This window comes from Trachypithecus francoisi, unplaced genomic scaffold (assembly GCF_009764315.1).
Source record: "Trachypithecus francoisi isolate TF-2019V2 unplaced genomic scaffold, Tfra_2.0 Lachesis_group17, whole genome shotgun sequence".
In the NCBI taxonomy this organism is placed as follows: domain Eukaryota; kingdom Metazoa; phylum Chordata; class Mammalia; order Primates; family Cercopithecidae; genus Trachypithecus; species Trachypithecus francoisi.
The window spans coordinates 36545798-36560397 of NW_022681462.1; the positions used below are offsets into that span (position 1 = coordinate 36545798).

General features: G+C 47.2%; 1 protein-coding gene and 1 pseudogene across 1 annotated transcript in view; one reads left to right on the forward strand and one right to left on the reverse strand.

Annotated features, from left to right (window-relative positions):
* The window catches only part of TCF7L1 (transcription factor 7 like 1), a 176144-nt gene that overhangs the window by 124915 nt on the left and 36629 nt on the right, over positions 1-14600 (forward strand). The gene's annotated exons all lie outside the window — the stretch shown is intronic.
* LOC117062122 lies at positions 144-663 on the reverse strand (annotated as a pseudogene).

Below are 14600 nucleotides of genomic sequence, written 5' to 3' on the forward strand. Positions count from 1 at the left end.
GGGCAACATAGCAAGATCCCATCTGTTAAAAAAAAAATCAGCTGAGTGTGGTGATGTGTGCCTATAGTCCCAGCTACTCAAGAGGCTAAGGTGGGAGGATCACTTGAGCCCAGGAGGCCACAGTAAGCCATGATCATACCTCTGCACTCCAGCCTGGGCAACAAAGCAAGACAGTGTCTCTTTCTTTTTTTTTTTTTTTAATACAAACAATCCCATAGCATTTATTGCCATCTTGTAATAATCAAAACAATATGAATAAATGTTCATATTGGACAAAGGACATCTAAAAACAAACTGTATCCTTCTCAACAATTGCTCACTTCATTGATCATTTCTGGTTGGAGACACTTTGTAGCAGAGTAGTATCTCCTTTTAGTATGATCCAACCCAGTTTTCTTGACTTTGTTTTAGAGTGAATCTCTTCCACATCATCTAATAACAAGGTTCATATACTCATTAAAACCAGTGATACAGCCTTCTATCCTCATATTCCCTTGCTCATAGAGCCACACCTGAATCCACGATCTATTTTGTAAGTATCTGAAGATGAGGTTGATGGGCTGCACCATAACCTTCTGCACTTTCTGGCCCTGGCCATGGTATGCCATAGTGGAATTCCACAAAGAGCACACCTGCACGCTGCCTCTGAGAGCAACTTCCAGAATCAAGACACCATCTCTTTAAAAAAAAAAAAAAAAAACCTAAAAAGAGTAAGATGTAGGCTTAGGGCTGCCTCCCCTGAGGAATTCTTTTGGATCTCTCTAGCCTCTGACCAGCCAAGCAGAATATGGAGAAAGGAGTCTATAGAGGCAGCTGTCAAGTTCAGCGTGAAAATGTGAGCATTTCCAAGCATTTCATCAAGGACTTGTTAAAGATCCAGGTTTGAAGTCTCCAAGGAAGACTTTTTTTAAAGATGTTGCCAAAAGGAAAAGAGATCAAACCAGCAGAATGAATTCCCCATCATATACATGGGGGATACCCAGGAACTCACAGGGTCTCTTGGGAACTCTGAAAGCAGTTAGAGAACAAGCATATGGGTTGTGGTCCCTGGAGTTGGAGCCTGATGCCATCCTCCAGTAAGTTCTCCAGCAGATTCCCTCTGGAAGGCTACTCATGGACCCGGGGAGAAACAACATCAAGAGTGGGGAACTAGAGGCTAACACTGGGTACCTGCTACTGCAGTGGCTTCAGATACCCTATCCCTACCCCAAATTTGGGCCAGGCCAGGGGCTATGGAACTCCAGAAAGAAGGGCCTCAGAGAGAGAGAGGGAGAAGGAGAGAGTGTCATCTACATCGTGACAGTTGCACACTTTCCACAGGCAACTGAGGAAAGCTCAGGTCCCTCAGCAGCCCTTTGCCTGCACTTGGGCCAATGACCAAAGGTACCCAGGGTGGTGGTCCAGTCACTGGTGAAAGCATGGCAGCCTTTTGGCAAAAGACTTGGGGGCATAAATAGTGAAATACTCAGAGAATAGAGTAATTGGCTGGCTAGAACATGAATGGAGGGTGTTGTTGGGAATAGGCAGTTGGAGATAGGAAGGGTAGGCCAGGGCCTTAATGCCCACTGAGCAGTTAGGTTTTTTACTCTAGGCATTGGGGAACCACTGGAGCTTTTGTGGGGTTGGGTGGGGGTGGGGGGGAAGTAGCGATCACAGGAAGGGTGGGCTGGCCTGGGAGGTGCTGCAGGCAGAAGAGCAGCTCAGAGTCTTTACAGAGGTCCAGGGCAGTGAGCAGCAGAGAGGAAGGGAAACAATTGGAGAGACAGTCCCAGTTAGAATAACAAGACTTGGTCCCCTATCAGTTGTAGAGAGTGAGGGAAAGAGAAGAGGCCAGAACGATCCCCAAGGTTTGTACAGTCCTCAGGGTGACCGCATGTCCTGGTTTACATCATCGGTCATAATTGTTAAAAGGGTTCCCTTTCACTTTCAAAGGAGCCCTGGTTGATAGGATAGAGGAAACAGGATCAGGGCTGGGTTTCGATGAGTCTGTATGGGATTGAGCTGCCTGTAGCACGGTATCAAGGAAGCACTTGGAGATGAGGAGGAAGGCTGGAGCCAGCTGCAGAGATGAGCATGATCACCGAGTGGGTGCCAACCCGCAGGGGGAGGAGGAGACTATCCAGAGAACACCAGCTTTCGAGGCATAGGCCAAGGCCCTGAGGAATGGCTGGAGCGGTAAGTGGAAAACCAGCCGAAAGGGTACCCCAGAAGCTGAGGGACCTCTTAGGGAAAAGACCTGGAAGATGACATTGGGTTTGGTAGTTAGGAGGTCAGCAGTGGCCTCAGCGAGAACAGGGCCAGTGACGTGGAAGGCAGGTGGCAGTGGACTGAATGATTGGAGGGAGTGGAGGGATTGACAGTGGGCGTTTGAGGTTTTTGTAAAGAGCTTGTAAGGGAGAGACGGCCTCAGCACAGGGCCCATCCAACCAGTTGCACTGATTTTTCCTGCCCATTTTTCCTTCTTTGAAGGGAAAAATGGAAATTGAAGAGGAAGAAATCGATGGCCCATTTGAACCATGACTTTGAGTTTAATTCAGCATGTATTTGAGTGACTCTGAGTGAGTACTCCTGACCTCCAGGAATGGATAGAATGGAACATGGAAAATCAAGGTGAATCAAATGAGAATTTGGCCAATGAACTTACAAAAAAGTGTTCAAATGGGCCACCCCTACCCAGTCTGGTGCTGTGCATGCATCACAAATCCTCGGACATGAGATGGAGTTGTCACCTGGTCAGTGATTGGGTTTCAGAGTCTGGATAGGAACTGGGGGCTCAGGAAGGAAGTGGCAAAGATGTGGAATTTTCGGGTCATCATCAGGCCTGAAGAAGACCTGATCACCACCCAGTCTCAGTCCCCAAACAGCTGCTTGTGAAAGTTCTGTAACCAACCTCACACATAGGCTATGCCTAGAATTGGTGTTCTACTAGGTCACTCAGGAAATGATGGGGGATTTGAGAAATGTTTTTAGAGCTTTTGTGCTCTGAAATGTACCCTCCTTCCCAGCCTAACTAGCCTAGCCTGGATGCTTGAAATTCCATAAAGACCAAGCCCTAGATTTGATTGGAGAGTTGGGGGAATGCGTTGCAGCCCCTCTCCCAGCCCAGAAAGAAGGCATGTAATGTGCTAACACCGTTAGGAATGTTTATGGCATATGGATTGTGATAGTGAATTTGTCCAGTAAACCATCAGGAAACTTGTGTGGGCATTTCCTATCTCACCTTCTGATGGCCAATTTATGAGGGCTGCTCTCAGATTATAGATCCTCCATTTTTACCAGAAACTTCCACCTTGAGCCTTATAATGGATCTGCTGGAATGAAGATATGTATTCTAGGCAAGGATTTAGGTAGGGGAGAACCATGAACCTGGCACACCGTGGCACTAAACAGTGTTTAATTGGTAAGTGGGTTTATGCTTGCTCTGGGCTGTGAAAGAAGAGTGTAAAAGAGCCAGGACCATGGATCGGGGAATGCCATCTTTGAAAGAAAAGCCCAAATAATGGGTAGAAACTGCAGAAAGTTATGGAGGGGTAGGTGTGAGCATTTGGGGACCGCTCTGACCTCACATTAACATTACCTGGGAGCTATAAAAAAAAAAAAAAAAGGATGCTTGAGCCCTGAGCCCCACCCTGGAAGAGTTAAATCCTAATGGGGAAGGCGGACAGGAATCAATGTTTTTAAAGCTCCTCCCAGCAACGCTGATGCCAATGAGACTGAGAACTAGCAGACTGAGTTCTCTTCTCTGGTTGAATTGGCGTTCAGACCTTCCCCCAGAGGGGAATCCCTCTGGAAGGGAAAGAGTGGAGGAGAGTGTCCAGGGTGGGGCTGTAGAGCGGACCCTTCTTCAGCCATGGAAGGACTCATGCAGCTGGCAGTCACAGCACTTAACTGGCCCCAGCTTATGTTGCCCAGGAACCACTGAAGGGTTCCAAATGGCTGAGGTCACATTTTTCCAGGCCGTAATGGGGACGATTGGGAAGGTTGTCAGGGGCAAGACCCCATTCAAAAGAAAACAGCACTCAGAAGTTCAGAATGAGAGGCTGAAGATTTGAATACAGACTTTACTATTTTTTTTCCTGAGTGTTTTTTTTTTTTTTTTTTTTTTTTGAGACGGAGTCTCGCTCTGTCGCCCAGGCTGGAGTGCAGTGGCCGGATCTCAGCTCACTGCAAGCTCTGCTTCCCGGGTTTATGCCATTCTCCTGCCTCAGCCTCCCGAGTAGCTGGGACTACAGGCGCCTGCCACCTCGCCCGGCTAGTTTTTTTTGTATTTTTTAGTAGAGACGGGGTTTCACCGTGTTAGCCAGGATGGTCTCGATCTCCTGACCTCGTGATCCGCCCGTCTCGGCCTCCCAAAGTGCTGGGATTACAGGCTTGAGCCACTGCGCCCGGCCGAGTGTTTTTATATATTTAAATTTTTTAATTAAAAAGTGATTCCCATTGCATATATTTGCATTTACCTTTTAAAATCAATGTATGTTTAGCCAAAAGAATAAAATAAAAACACCCATAATCTTGTCGCCCAGAGAGATAAATTCAACTCACCTCTTAATATATATTCTTCCAGATTTCTCAACACATACATAAAGATACCTGTTTTACAAAAGTAGGATTCAATACATGTTTTTTCTTTTTTTAAGCACTCCCCATTACACAGGTGGAAATACATGTTTTGTATCTTACTTTTTCACTTAACAGCGTAAACACCTTTCTGTTTCTGTAAATAACCACCTGCTACATAAATTCAGATATCATAATTGTAGCATAAGGCATTGAATATCTTTCAGCTATTATAAACAGCTCTTCAGTGAACATCCTTGCATTCTGTATTTTGCTTGCATCCTTAATTATTTCCTTAGGATGCACTCCTAGAGACAGTAAGCCTTCAGAAGACTTGATACATACTTCCAAATTGCACAAGAAAGGATTTACTAATTTACTTTCTCACCAACAGGGTATTAAAAAGTGCCTGTGGTAATTAAAGGGGGAAAAGGCCACTGCCAACATGAGAGACTAAAAGTAGTTAACTCATTACTGAGTTCATAACTTCTTTATCTCACATTCTGCAAACAAATGGGAGTAGAACCCAGAGATTTTCCTTGACGGCTTGGTGCCCAGCCCAGAAGGAGTTTTGTTTTCTGGCCCACCAGGTCACTGGCTCCTGGGGTGTTCACTGCAGCAGGTATCCTCGTCCAGGGCCTTTGTTTCCCGCTGGTCATTGGCCCAGCATGCTTCCGGTGGGCACTTGGGAACCACCAGGGGGCAGTGTGGAGCTGTTGAGCATGCTCAGCATGACTTCTGGCTTATCCATATTGAAATTTTGAATAGTACAAGTAATATTTTGCTGTGTTCTATGACTTCTCAGATTGGTATTTATCATATTGATTTGCTTACACTAGTATTTCATCCCTTTCCAATTATTTTTATGTTTATGTGTTGTAAAAAAAAAAATAACCTAATCCATCATAGCTCTTCTGTAGCCGGGGGCCAGGACACCTGGGTTGTTCTGATCCCAACTCTGCCAGTGTCTTCCGTGACCTTAGTGGGACAGCTCACCCCATGGGCCTGACTGCCTTTATCTGAGGAGTGCCAGGATGGGCTGCAGGAGTGTTGTGTTTTCTTCTCTTCCAGCACTAGCATAATGAAAGGATTAAGAGTTGGCCTTGACCGGGTGTGGTGACTCATGCCTGTAATCTCACCACTTGGGAGGCCGAGGTGGGAGGATCACTTGAGGTCAGGAGTTCAAGACCAGCCTGGCCAACATGGTGAAACCCTGTCTCTACAAAAATACAAAACTTAGCCAGGTGTGGTGGTATGCACCTGTAACCCAGTTACTTGGGAGGCTGAGGTGGAAGAATCACTTGAACCCGGGAGGCGGAGGTTGCAGTGAGCCAAGATTGTGCCATTGCATTCCAGCCTGGGTGACAGAGCAAGACTCCATCTCAAAAAAAAAAAAAAAAAAGAGGTGGCCTTTGGGGCTGGGTGTGGTGGCTCACACATGTAATCCCAGCACTTTGGGAGGCCAAGGCAGGTGGATCACTTGAGGTCAGGAGTTCAAGACCAACCTGGCCAACATGGTGAAACCCTGTCTCTACTAAAAATTCAAAAATTAGCTGGCATGGTAGTGCACACCTGTAATCCTAGTTACTCAGGAGGCAGAGGCAGGAAAAGCACTTGAGCCCAGGAGGTAGAGGTTGTAGTGAGCCAAGATCGCACCACTGCACTCCAGCTTGGGTGACAGAGAAAGACTCTGTCTCAAAAATAAATAAATAAATAAATAAATAAAGAGTTGACTTTGAGATAGACTTGGGCAAGTTAGTTAACCTTTTTGTACTTTAATCCCTCCATCTGTTAAATGAGGATAATAATAGCATCAACTTATAAGGGGGTTAAACAAAATAACACATGGAGTATCTGGCACAAGGTAACTCATTGCTAAATGTTTTCTTTAAAGAAATCTGTTTATCCAAGATTTATGCAGACAGTTTCCTGTCCTTGGCTTTGGCACATACTTATTTGCTTATCTGAAGTGATATTAATATCAGAGTATAAATTTCAGAAGTGCTATATTCCACAGCAGGGTTGAACAGCAGAATCCTAGCATCAAGGCCCCCAGCTACAAAAGAGTTAGGATGTTTTTGCTTATTTTTTATAATATATTAACTATAGGGGAAAATATAAAAGTAGAGGCAGATATGATATCGGTAAATGTTTTTTATTTGATCACTTTAGGTAAATGGAGTCTCACTCGCCTGATAGGGTCTCCACTGGCAGCAGACCTTCCCATTCCCTCTCTCCATCATTCTCCCAAAAGGTGATGGTTTCTCTGTTCTCACCCTAGGTCAACTAAATTAGGGTCTATGGCAACAACCCCAGGAGTGTGACCACTAATTGCCTTTGAATACAACATTTCCACTAGTGCTGCCTGGGAGGCAACACCTCCAGAGAGAAGGACTTGCACCTCTGATTTGGTTAATCCTAGAACACCCTGCAGTAGTCATCAAGCACCTCTCACAAATGTTACGCTGTGCTAAAGGCTGTGGGGACCCAAAGGACAAATAAGATTGGATGCATTTTTTTTTTTTGAGACGGAGTCTTGCTCTTGTCGCCCAGGCTGGAGTGCAGTGGTGCGATTTCGGCTCACTGCAACCTCTGCCTCCTGAGTTGCTGGGATTACAGGCGCCCGCCACCATGCCCTGCTAGTTTTTGTACTTTTCATAGAGACCAGGTTTCACCATGTTGGCCAGGCTGGTCTCGAACTCCTGACCTCATGTGATCCACCCTCCTCGGCTTCCCAAAGTGCTGGGATTACAGGCGTCAGCCACCATGCCCAGCCTGGATGCCCTTCTGAAGCAGCAGGTAAAAAAAAGAAAAAAAAAAGACTAGATGCCTGTCCCCAAATTGCTTAGGAGAAGCTAAGCGAGGAAATGTGAGCCTGGCTGTGAGCTGGAAAGTCAGCGGGCAGCAGGGTGTGTGACCGACCTGGAGGAACAAGTGTGGGGCAAGGTAAAAGTAAGTGAATTGCAAGACGGTGGTAGTTGAGATGGAAGAAACACAGGACTTGATGGGCTAGATGATAAAGTGAGGAAGAAGGTGGAGGAATAGATGTCTGAGGTTTTGACCCTGCAGGTACGTGAGAAGAGAGAGATGGTAGATCTTGGTGAGAAGCAATTTGGGGAGAAAATAGTGGTGTATCCTGGGAAGCTCTGACCTTTGAGTTTGTGTGCAGAACCTCTTTCTCCAGTTCGTAGGGGTGCCCTCATCCACAACTGGCAGTGGCCACTGGATGGCCACAAACATGCAGTCCTACAACAGTATTCCCCAGATATCACTTACTCGCATAATCTTTGCCACATACCACCTATACTATTTACATAATTATTTTTCTTTGAATTGATTCGTTTTTTTCCACTTTTTAAAAATGGAGCTTCACTGTAAGCAACAGTATCCAAGATATCAAACTTTGCCTGTAACGTGTATGTGTAATTGTGTATATGTATATACATGTGCATACACATACATAAAAAATACACATACATATTTATGTATTTATAATTTTGTTTGGCCATATATATACATTTTTGTTTTGTTTTGTTTTGTTTTGTAGAGATGGGGTTTCACCATGTTGCCCAGGCTGGTGTTGAATTCCTGGGCTCAGGTGAGCTTCCCAAAGTGCTGGGCTTACAGGCATGAGCCACCACACCCTGGCAAAAATACATATATATTTTAAGGCCTATTAATGTAAATATTTTAGGTACTAAAAAATAGGAGATGTTGTTTAACAGAATTGAGATGGGAACTGGAAACAACACTCTTCATGAAGTGAGGAAGAAGAGGCATGATGAGTTTGGGTGTTGTGATAATGCTTACAAGGTATCTGACACACATGCCCATAATCAGTGGAAAACTTCTCAGCCCTTCCACTGTCCATCATAACTTCCTGCACGCTCCCTTCCATATGGACAGAAAATCGTGTTGTTCCCTGAGATATGCAAGCCTCATGTGCACCCACATTTGCATACACACTAGGGTAGGGTGCAGGACCCGTTCTTCAGGCTCCTTTATCAGGAGCAATGGCCCTGTGTAGAGGTGGCTGGTGTGACCCTTATTCTCCTGTGTCCTTGTTCACCTGTGAGGTCAGAGATCTCTCCTGGAACTGTCCGTCTATGGAGGGGCCGCCTCCGACATTTCCCCTCTCCCGGTGCCCAGGAGTTGTTGACTTTGGCCAGCAGCTGGGTCTGCAAGAGCCGCAGGGAAAGGTTCTAGGCTGGAAGGCAGCTCCAGGCTGCCTGGCTGTTCTTTTGTGTTGAGTATTTCACTGGCCCCAGATAAGCGCTTCCTGTTCCCCATTGATTATACACAGATCCTGCTTCCTTTCCCCTCAATACCTGGGATGCTTTCCAGCTTCTCCTCCCATAGGGGAAAGTCCATAAACTTTAGAATTCTCAGGCCTGCTTTTGGTCAATGGACTTTCTGCAAATTATGACTGTTTTTGCCATCCAGTCATATTCCTGGTGAAGCCTTCACCGCCGTCTAGGAGCTGAGTTCCGCTTTGTGCCAGCCAAGAGAGATGCTTCTATGACCTGATTTCTGCTCCCTCCTTCTCACCCGACAGAACATCTGTATCTACCTCCTGGCATAAAACAGAGAGAATAAATAGACTGCACCTTACACGTCAGTTTTAATCAACTGTTAGTAGCTGCCTGGCATATTGTGTTGAGGATTCTGAGGTCTTACCCAGCTTTAGTAAGAAAGGGTACCGTGGTCTACTAGCAGTGTCTGCCACAAGCACAGAGGGATGAGACCACTCTTGTGCTATCCCAAGATTCCAAGATCAGTTGGAAGTTTCTTATTTGTTTATTTATTTAGAGATAGTCTTACTCTGTCACCCAGGCTGGAGTGCAGTGGCGCGATCACAGCTCACTGCAGCCTCGAACTCCAGGGCTGAATTGATCCTCCCAGCTCAGCCTCTTGGGTAGCTGGGACTACAAGCGTACACCACCACACCTGGCTAATATTTTTTGTATTTTTGTAGAGACAGGGTCTCACTTTGTTTCCCAGGCTGATCTCGAACTCCTGGGCTCAAGTGATCCACCTGCCTCAGCCTCCCAAGTGATCCACCTGCCTTAGCCTCCCAAAATGCTACGATTACAAGTGTGAGTCCTATTCCCACCTACAAGTTTCTAGAAGGCAGAAATCATGTCCTTGTACCCTTAGAGTTACAACATAACCGCCCAGACCCTGTATTCTAGGGCCAGTGTCGAGTAAATCCAACAGCCTCCAGCAGGCTCAGTTTCTTTTTTTTTTTGGAGACGGAGTCTCCCTCTGTCACCCAGGCTGGAGTGCAATGGTGCGATCTCAGCTCACTGCAGCTTCCGCCTCCCAGATTCAAGCAATTCTCCTGCCTCAGCCTCCCAAGTAGCTAGGATTACAGGCGCCTGCCACCACACCCGGCTAATTTTTGTATTTTTAGTGGAGATGGGATTTCAACCATATTGGCCATGCTGCTTGAACTCCTGACCTTGTGATCTGCCGGCCTCAGCCTCCCAAAGTGCTGAGATTACAGGCGTGAGCCACCACGCCTAGCCCAGTTTCCCATTTTTTAAATGAACATCATAATATCTTCTTTACCTATATCCAGAAGTCAGTAATAGCAAATCAGATAATTAATATGGAATGCTTTAAAAAGTAAAACAACTATGGAAGTATATCCTGCCTGCAGGACCCAGCACAGATGCCACCTCCTCTGTGGGGTTTTCAGTTGTTCCACGATAACTCTTGCCCATTGCAATCCCTGTCTTATCTGAACCTGTCATTTGTAGGCTTATAGTCTAGTTATTTATGTACTTTAAAAAATCTCTCCTGTGGTATATCATGCACATAAACAGACACCTTGTATATGAGATACTTGCTAAACATTGATGGAGGGCTCTGTACAGAGGTGTCACTGCGCCGTGATCATCTGGTAGGCAGTCCTGTAAGAATGGGTAGCTTCCTGCTAGCTTTAAACAGCATAGTTTTATATTTTAGAAAGATATTTCTAGAGGTAAGTGAAGGGTAGACAGGAAGAGATGAACTGAGACCAGGAGCACTGGTGGAGACCACTCAGTGGAGAGAGGATTTGGGACCCCTTCATTTCTGTCAACTACTCTATTCTTGGACAACAGACATTTTGTCAGTGTGAGGCAAAGCAACCTGCCGATGTGGCTGGCAGCCACCACCACCCCTTTCAAACTGGGTTGCCCCCACCCCTGCTGCCTTCCTCCTGGGTGAGAACCTGCAGGAGCTCAGGCAAACCCAGAAGGCTGCTGCAGGGGCCTCTCCATGGAATAGGGTTCAAAAGATGTCCAGAAGCCATGGAACTTGGTGGCCCAGAGCAGGTTAGGGAGGTAACTAAAGGCATTAAAGTGGATTTTGTGGTGTCTGATTAGGTACACTGAAGGCACAGGATTGAAAATAATTCATCTGGCGTTACTCTTAATAGCTTTGCTTACTGTTACTATGATATAAGACATATGATTGTAAAAATTTCAAGTGAAGAAGAAAAATACAAAAAAGGAACTAATAAAATTGCCTGAAATGTTAAAAATCCAGCGATAACATTTGGGTGACTATGCTTCCAGATTATTTAACTGGCTTTTCTCACTGAACAGTTTGTCCAGGACAGTTTATTCAAGTCAATAAATGTGGATGGCTGGGCTTGGTAGCTCAAAGCTATAATCCCAAGCACTTTGGGAGACTAAGGCGGGAGGATCACTTAAGGCCAAGAGTTTGAGACCAGCCTGGGCAACATAGTGAGACCCTGTCTCTACCAAAAAAAAAAAAAAAAAAATTAGCTGGGTGGTGTGGTGCTAGCCTGTAGTCCCAGCTATGCAGGAGGCTGATGTAGGAGGATTGCTTGATTCCATGAAGTTGAGGCTGCAGTGAGCTACAATCGTGCCACTGTACTCCAGCCTGGCCGACAGGGCAAGACCCTATCAATCAATCCATTAACCAATATATCAATAAAAAATCACCCAGAAGGCATGCAGAACCTGCAGCCACAGGGCAGGAGGGAGGAGAGGCTTCCCCAGAGCTGCCCATGGCATGTGGCAGTTCAAAAGCCAGTTCCCTTTATTTTCTTTCTGAAGTCATCCATGGCCTTGCAAAGACAGGAGAGTGTCTACAGAGACAGTGGAGGGAGTGGAACAGAAGCCAGCCTGCTGGGGGCTGAGAAGTACCTAGGAGGTGGGGAGGGCATGTAAGCAGCCTGTGTACATTCTGGGAAGGGAAAGGAGGAGAACCAGAAGGGGCAGCTGTCCACCAGCAGCTTCCTGGCCTCTCCTCCCACCTCCTCCTCACTCATAGCAGCCCACAGACAGCCTCAGTTCCTCCTCTCTGGCTTCTTCCCCCAGTGAAGATCAAGTGCAGGAGGGGTTGCACCAGCTGTGCCGGCTGCAGGGAGCCCACAGACCCCTCCTGTGTGTCACCTGCAGTGACTCCATACTCGTCCTCCCCCGTCCCTGCCACCCAGCAGATTGTGTGCCCACTTCCTTTGTGCCACACACATCTTTTTTCCCTCCTTCAAATCATCACCCATACAGAGGACAATTCACAGCCTCACTCATTACAAAAGTAATGGAAACCCCAGCGACGGACTTTTTTTACCTGTCAGTTTGGCAAAGTTTAAACAGTTTAATAACCTTGTATGGGCAAGGAAGTGGGGAGATAAGCCCTCTCCCAGGTTGCTGTTAGCATTGTCAACTGGGAGAAATTTAATAGCACTCTTCAGAACTTAAATGTGCTTATCTTTGACCTAGTGATTCCCCTTGCAGCTGGAAATGTGTCCTCCCACTGTAGACATACATGGGCGACATGGTGAGTGTTCAGGGGTGTGCGCTGCAGCAAAGCCTGGGAAACAGCTCCATGTCTGTGAGCATAGGCCCCTCGAGTGTGTTGTGGCACCACCCTATGGCGGCTGCTATGTAGCTGTAACCCAGGAGGCAGCTCTGTGGGGAGGGCTGTGGGACCAGCCCTACTATGCTGACAAATGGAGTGGGGGCAGAGTGGCATGGGTGGGTATGTGCAGGCCGGAGAACAGGCTGCAGGCTGTGAAGGAGAAAGGCATTTGCTCTTTCAGCTCAGTCTAAGCTCCTGGTCAGAGGCCAGCAGGTGGACTCTGCATCCCGTGGGGGCCAGAGCAGATGTTGTCACCTGAGGGCCTGAGGGGAGGGAAGCATGTCAGTAGATTCCCAGGCACGCAGCAACAGGGGAGAGATAGAGTGAGGGGCCCGGCAGGGTTCACCTCAGGGAAAGGAGGACTGGGCCTCCAAAGTCAGTTTCCACAAAGACACTTCCTGCAGCGCGTTGGTGACTGGGCAGTGAGCACGGACACTGCCCAGGCCCAGCAAACCCAAGGTCACAGCCGATGGGAGAGGCAGCTTGCGACTCAGCAGGCCCAGCACTCCAGGCTGCAGAAATGTGGACCCGAAAACAAGTTGAACTTTGACATTGTTTGAAAACCTAGGGCTCTGTCCCAGGGGTCCCCCTGGTCGGGGCCACCACAGAATGGCTATGTCTAGTGCTCTGGGAGCAGAGTTTTCCCTCCAGAGCACACAGCTGTCAGGGGGACATAGCTAGCCAAGTGTCCAGCTCTCCATCAAGACCTCAAGCAGGCGCACATCAGCTGAGAACCATGTGTGTCTCAGCTTTCCAGCCATCCCAGCAAGTCAGGACACATCTGAGACCACCGCCCTGCCCCCAACCCAGCTCCTGCCCACGTGCATTGGTGTGCCCGAGCCAGCTGGCACCCAGCCAATTGGTAGCATCTCTTCCGCACTGCTCATCGTGGTACCTTGAAATCAGTGGGCGTATTTACACCATGAATACCAGCAAATGCTTTGGTTTTTCACTTTGTTTTTTGCTTAGAGAGCCAGTTGTTAGGTATTTACCAACACACCACTGAACCAGACCTCTCTCCCCACGAAGCACCATAGATCTATGAGTGGCCAAGCTCTGTGTTAATTGGCTCTTCCCCTCCCCCAGGTAAAGTGCAGGTCACAGGCTCATAGAATACCAATAACTTACACATTTAGTGACTGATCACAGATTTCTTACAAGCTCCTCACATGCCCCACACTCTGCCTGGTCCTCTCCAGTGTGGGAGGACACTCACGCTTGAGTTTGACAGCCACATGTGAGATAATCACTCTGCCAGGCAGTAGGTGTTCTTATTCCTATTTTACATGTGGAAACTAGAGGTTCTGAAAGGTGAGGTACACAGGCACACAGCTTGTAAGTGGGGTTCAGCTAGGACCCCGATTCCATATTTGTTGAACACCTCAACACTGTCGGCACTCTCAGTGCCCTCTGTGTTTAGACAGATAGCTGCATTCGATTTTTCCTTCCAAAGGAGACCATCTAGTCCAGGCCCCTGCTTCAGGCTGATGAAGTAAAATATTCCCATTTTAAAGGTGAGAAGATGGAGTCCAGAAAGGTTAGAAAGAGCCTGGAACCCGGATCTCTTGCCTCTTGTGCTCTAAAATGAAAGCTTGGCTTCTGAGGGGGAGCCAGTTTTTAAAAACAAACCTTGGATCAAATCTGGGAGGCAAAATTGCCAGGTTCTTTGGAATAGGAGGGGAAAATAGTAGTTTGAGATCATCCAAAAAAGAAAGAATCATTTGGGGAAAGCGGGGGAAAGAGGTGTTTATGGTGAAAGTGACACCTAATTGACACACTCTTTTTTTTTTTTTTTTTGAGACGGAGTCTCACTCTGTTGCCGGGGCTGGAGTGCAGTGGCCGGATCTCAGCTCACGGCAAGCTCCGCCTCCCGGGTTCACGACATTCTCCTGCCTCAGCCTCCCGAGTAGCTGGGACTACAGGCGCCCGCCACCTCGCCCGGCTAGTTTTTTGTATTTTTTAGTAGAGATGGGGTTTCACAGTGTTAGCCAGGATGGTCTCGATCTCCTGACCTCGTGATCCGCCCGTCTCGGCCTCCCAAAGTGCTGGGATTACAGGCTTGAGCCACCACGCCCGGCCTGGCACACTCTTACTATTCAGTCATGAAATGCTTTTGGAGCCCCTCTGCTACCAGTGCATGGGCTTTAAAACCATTTGTTGACTAA